Source organism: Dreissena polymorpha, chromosome 5 (genome assembly GCF_020536995.1).
Source record: "Dreissena polymorpha isolate Duluth1 chromosome 5, UMN_Dpol_1.0, whole genome shotgun sequence".
In the NCBI taxonomy this organism is placed as follows: domain Eukaryota; kingdom Metazoa; phylum Mollusca; class Bivalvia; order Myida; family Dreissenidae; genus Dreissena; species Dreissena polymorpha.
In genome coordinates, this window is record NC_068359.1 from 118,626,454 (window position 1) to 118,633,078 (window position 6,625).

At 33.7% G+C, this 6,625-nt stretch overlaps 1 non-coding gene across 1 annotated transcript; it reads left to right on the forward strand.

The window, feature by feature from the left end:
* The first annotated feature begins 3,680 nt into the window (after positions 1 to 3,680).
* On the forward strand, positions 3,681 to 3,770 carry Trnay-gua (transfer RNA tyrosine (anticodon GUA)). The gene is given in 2 exon segments: positions 3,681 to 3,717; positions 3,735 to 3,770. It is a non-coding gene; the product is annotated as a tRNA-Tyr (tRNA).
* The last annotated feature ends 2,855 nt before the right edge of the window (positions 3,771 to 6,625 follow it).

Below are 6,625 nucleotides of genomic sequence, written 5' to 3' on the forward strand. Positions count from 1 at the left end.
ACCCAATGTTGGCGTGAAAAGGCCTGGTATGATTACTAAAGATTTTGTCCTCACAAAATGCAAAACATTTCGAACATTGCGATATTGCAATAAACGGAAACAATATAGTATTAATAACACAGACGTTTAAGATGTTTAAAATATAAATAAACGCGTTTTAGTGTTGTCATTGATTTTGTTTCATCTTTAAGTATTACATTTATACAAGCGAGACATAGTTAATAAAATATATTCACTGAATTTTAAGGACACAGTTAATCTAATTAAATGAAATACATGTGGGTATTAATCAAAAGAACTCATTTTTTTAGCACGGATAATTGTTTTACTGTGCAGGCAAACATAATGTTTCATTGTATAAACCTATAAAATTATTAATTTTCTGATACTACCTATCTGAACATGCATTTAAGTATAAATGAAATCAATTTTAATCGGTTTCCATATGAGGGAGTAAGATATGGTAAAGGATAAATAAAGAATTGAGGGCAGCTGTACAGACGCAAGGCTGTTAATCGCGGGCGCCATATGTTTTTTGCGATGCATTGAACAATGAGCCAATCCTTACAAGAAGGTTGCTGGTGTGGTCAGCAAACGGCTCATTGAACGCCAGTATGTCTCATGTGGATAAGCCAGTTGGATTAAATGAAAAGTTTAGAGAATGTTTGTTGAAAAATACATCTATATTGTTTTTAAACATGGTTGAAATTACAGCTTTCCAGACTTGAGACAGTTAAAAGACAGGTCGAAAGGTTTATAAGATAATGGAAAACTTTAAAATATAGGCATACTCGTCATGTATTATTATCGTTATTTATATTTTTGAAGCATTATTTGTTTTATGCAAAAGCCATGTCAAATACATACACCCATTCCTAGTTTTTCTGCGTGCTATCATTTATCAGAAAATAATTTACTGATGATGATGGAGATGATGATGATGTTGATTAGAATGATGTTTATGTCAGTAAGAAAACGATATTATTGTATATACAAGTATTTGATGGCGTTTGATAACACATTACATGTTTCAAAGTAATCCTCTTCTCATAGCTTGTACACAATCTATGTTAGATCTGAAAATCTAAAAAAAACGAAACCAATACACATTCATGTTATCATGTGTGGCGTCATATATCCTTTGAAAATAGGAATGCTTATGAACCGAGCTTGCACGGAATTTTAATAGGCGCTAATGAAGATTCAATTAGCGGGCAAATTACTATTCGAACAGCTACTTACTGGCAAAAAGCATTTCGTATAATCTCCCACCAGACACAAATGCAATTATCGATTACATGATGAACATAAGGTCCAGAAGGGAAAAACAACATTCAAATATTGATGAAACATCATCCGGGAATTCAAGTACTGATGATGTGAAAAGTTCTGCTTGAAATACATGTATACATCTTATTCGTGAAAGGTTGTATTATATGACGCTGATAGAAAGGTTAAGTAAAGGCTAACTATTGAATATATTTTATTTGTTCCGAAATATGGGTTTGCATAAGAGATCATGTTTAAATGAGTTTAAGTGGTATTATTTACGATTGTCATTACAACTTACAACTTATCTAATAATATCGGTACTACCTTTCACATATGCCAAACGAAAATATTGTTATCCAAATTATGTGCAACGCTTAATGTTTTATAACACATTTGTAATTATAAAAGTTGCAAAAAAATCTCATGTTTCTTAATTAACTTTAATTTATGATTATAATGTGATACACATTATCATTTACCTTTTGTGTAAGTTGATGTACTTATAAGGCAACTGTATAACGATTTGGTGACGATGTATTCTGAACACACTCATTGACATTCGAATCGTTTCCATCACAACAACTTTGGCACAAGTTTTGGTACAAATACAGCTTCATTTGGAAGCCAATTTAAATATACAATTGCATTATGTATCAGCTGAACTAGCCTTTTGTTTACAAAAAGATGCCACATTTGACAAATGATTTCTGTTCCGAACATATAACCAAAAGCGATCAGCTTTTATACAATCACATAATGCATGTACAAAGTACAAAGCCGACAAATAAACATCGATAAAGATTCTGTATCTTACGGTTTATTTAACCCATGCTGATGATTAAACTAGTAAACATCATTGTATATTCTGATAAAGAAACCGTTGTTTAACACGAAACATAATTACAATGTATGACTTTTCACTAGACTAATTTAAAACATTCACTAGCATTGTATGTGGAAATAAAGAAACAAAGCATTATAAATAAGGTAATTATTATTTATTTTTATAACGGCTGCTGTCGAATTATTTATATGTGTTCTTATTTAAGGCCGCGGAATATAGGTGCCGTATAAGAAAGAAAAAAACAACAGTGAATAATTAAATATCATCAGCTTATTTATAAAGCCAAAATAAAGATTGCGTTATTAGATGCCCACACGTATTAAAACTTTTAGAATAACCAGTTAAAAATGCACATAGGCTTTATTGTACAGATGACACAAGGAATAAGTTGTTCAGGTACCTTATTTTAGGAGGATAAACAATTCTATACAGTTTGAGACTTTGTTAACATGACCGCGGATTTTTGTAAGAAGTGGATAGAAATCACATTTTGGTTTTATTTTCTCATTAGATAGAAACACGATTTACATAAATTACATATTTTTGCAAGATCGAATTCCTAAGATTCAGATAAAATCCTTAATTGTATTGATATCAATAAACGTAAAAGCGATGCACTATCACGTGTAGCGGTGAGAAAACTGAAATTAATATAAATTCTAATGACAATAAATAGTTTACGCTCGAGAATACATGGTATCAATACGACAATCAAAATGACAAAGTATGGTATTAATATTGCCTCATGCGAATATATATCTTCATGCAATCATACATTCCCCACGTTCTTTTGTATTTTACGGTTGAAAATAATGGAGGTACTGGCTATCATCGCAATTATCGATTGAGCGTTAGTTTGGTTTACGAGCTGATTCGGTCGTCTATTACCCATGTGTGTCAATGTTTCAAGACGAACATATTCTCATATCAGTTTTTCTGTCTGATTTTGTAAGTTTAAGAAACATAGGTAAAAATGCGATAATGTTTTGCAATTAGTAAAGTTATATACACATCAACTTATTGTAATACAAAATTATATATTTTGTAAATTAAATGTATGCGGTTCATAAGCTGTGACAGAAATAGGTCAAATGAAGTTGATGACCATTTATGCTCATAAATGAATTGTGTTCACTAATTGCTTCAAAGTTTACTATGCAAGCCTTTGCGTCCAATGTGTTACTTATATGACGGTCCGAGTTTCTACGAGCATTGCCGATATTTCCGAATCAACTTCGCACTTATCCATCGCGAGTTATTTTAAGGATGTTGTAATTAGACCCAGTGCAGATACCAACAAGAGAGGTAAAATTATAAATGCAATAAGATGCTGTCCGGTAATCTTGCGCGGTTAAGTTATAAATGCAATATATAGAAAAAGGTTTCGAACGACTTCCAACGTGTACTATTATGACTTCTTTGTCAGCTCGAGAACCTCTAGTTCTCCATTATTTGTCAATTTTCGATAATTAATAAGAGTGATTTACGTTGTGTATAAGATACGTTGGACGTCTGTATGTTATTTACTTTGTTTGTCAAGAAACAAGCGCCTTATTGTATTCAGCCCGCGATAGCTCAGTTGGTAGAGCGGAGGACTGTAGTGGTATCTAGAACTGTTATCCTTAGGTCACTGGTTCGAATCCGGTTCGCGGGACTCCTTTTATACTTTCAAGCAAATTATTATAATAAATGAAAAGCAGCGAATATTTACTTTGTTGCCAGTTTGGGGTTCCTTACTTACTTCCGTCACATTTGTCTTACTTTTTCTCATAGCGCCTTCAATATTTCACCGATCTCTTACATATTTGGCATGTAGGTACCTTGCATAGACCTCTACCTTTTGATGATGTTTTAGGTCACTGGGGTCAAGGTCAAAGTAACTGAGGCTAATAATTTATTTTTCCGTCACACTTTTGTTACAGTTCCTCATAGCACGTTCAATATTTGTCCGATCTCTTACATATTTAGCATGTAGGTACCTTTCATGAACCTATACCATTTGTTAAGGTTTTAGGTCACAGGGGTTAAGGTCACCGAGGCTAATAAAAGATTTTTCTGTCACAATTTTGTTACAGTTTCTCGTAGCGCCTTCGATATTTTACCGTTCTCTTGCATATTTTGCCTGTAGGTACCTTGCATGGACTTCTACCTTTTGATGAGTTTTGAGGTCACTGGGGTCAAGGTCAAGGTAACCGAGGCTAAAAATATATTTTTACGTCACAATTTTGTTACAGTTTCTGATAGCGCCTTCAATATCTTACCGATCTCTTACATATATTTAGCATGTAGGTACCTTGCATGGACCTCTACCTTTTGATGAGGTTTTAGGTCACTGGGGTCAAGGTAAAGGTCACCGAGGCTAATATTATATTTTTCCGTCACAATTTGGTTTACAGTTTCTTATAGCACCTTCAATATTTGTCCGATCTCTTACATATTTAGCATGTAGGTACTTTTCAGGAACCTCTTCCATTTGTTAAGGTTCTAGGTCACAGGGATCAAGGTCACCGAGGCTAAAAAAAAATATGTTACAATTTTGGTACAGTTTCTCGTAATGCCTTCAATATTTTACCGTTCTCTTGCAAATCTGGCATGTAGGTACCTTACATGGACCTCTACATTTTGATGAGGTTTGAGTTCACTGGGGTCAAGGTCAAGATTACCGAGGCTACACATATATTTTTACGTCACAATTTTGTTACAGTTTCTGATAGCACCTTCAATATTTTTCCGATCCCTTACATATATTTAGCATGTAGGTACCTTGCATGGACCTCTACCTTTTGATGAGGTTTGAGGTCACTGGGGTCAAGGTAAAGTTTACCGAGGCTACAAATATATTTTTACGTCACAATTTTGTTACAGTTTCTGATAGCGCCTTCAATATTTTATCGATCTCTTACATATATTTAGCATGTAGGTACCTTGCAAGGACCTCTACCTTTGATGAGGTTTTAGGTCACTGGGGTCAAGGTAAAGGTCACCGAGTCTAATAAAATATTTTTCCGTCACATTTTTTTTTACAGTTTCTCATAGCAACTTCAATATTTGTCCGATCTCTTACATATTTAGTATGTAGGTACTTTTCAGGAACCTCTACCTTTTGTTAAGGTTTAAGTTCACAGCGATCAAGGTCACCGAGGCTAATAAAAGATTTTTCTGTCACAATTTTGTTACAGTTTCTCGTAGCGCCTTCAGCATTTTACCGTTCTCTTGCATATTTGGCATGTAGGTACCTTGCATGGACTTCTACCTTTTAATGAGGTTTGAGGTCACTGGGATCAAGGTCAAGGTTACCGAGGCTACAAATATATTTTAACGTAACAATTTTGTTACAGTTTCTGATAGCGCCTTCATTATTTTACCGATATCTTGCATATATTTAGGATGCAGGTACCTTGCATGGACCTCTACCTTTTGATGAGGTTTTAGGTCACTGGGGTCAATGTCAAGGTCACCGAGGCTAATAATAGATTGTCTCAAGTTCACACTTTGGTTTCAGTTTATCATAGCGCCTTCAATATTTGATCGATTCCTTATATAATTAACATGTAGTTACCTTGCATGGACCTCTTCCTTTTCGATGAGGTTTAAGGTCACTGGATTCAAGGTCACTGAGGCTTATAACAGATTTTCTCAAGGTCACACTTTTTTTCACAAAATTAAACCATATATCGACAAGCAGTTTTGGAGAGCATCCATCAGTTTTACTGATATCCTTGTTTTCACTGATTTTCTCACAAAAATAACGCGATCACATTTCATGACAATGTTGACTATCGTAATCTTCAATCACAACACCAGCATCATTTTACCCATCATTATCAGTATCATCAAAATATCTAAACCATAACCATGATCATAGTTTAATGAAGTTTTATTTTGAAACTGAGGACATGCTCGGGTCGAGTTTTCCTCAATTTTGGTTTCGATAGGCAAATACTAATGACAGTTGATATAATTTTCTAAAAATCGCCGACGCAGTTGGATTAGGATGCCCATGGCCACATGAAATCTGTAAAACAGCGCGATCCAGTTGTGTCTTTATCTTAAATACTGTGTTATAAACAATCAACTTTTGTTACGGCTCTCCGTTTTTCTAGGCTGTCAAAGTATGCTGATTTTTTTCAATTCCTTCGACCTGACAAGCTTTTTATCTTAAAATATATCCATAAACATTTTAACCATATATTCGTTGTTAAGCTTTAATTGTGTTTGTTATATTTTTCAATATAGCAGCAGTTATAACAAATGAAATTGTGATAAAGTTTTCTGACTTCTGCAATGAGCACTTTTCTTTCTTTTTAGTTTGTTTATTCTTTGTTGAACAAAATTTATTTTTCATAACGAATTGTTATCTTTACTAGTTCCCACATTGTGTTTATATTGCATTATTACATAAGTTATTTGGTGTCAAGAAAAAGTCAAGTCACACTCTGCAGAATATATGTTATTTAAAGTTATGATGGCATAGTAATTTTTTTCTGGAGGTTTTATCAATCAGATGTC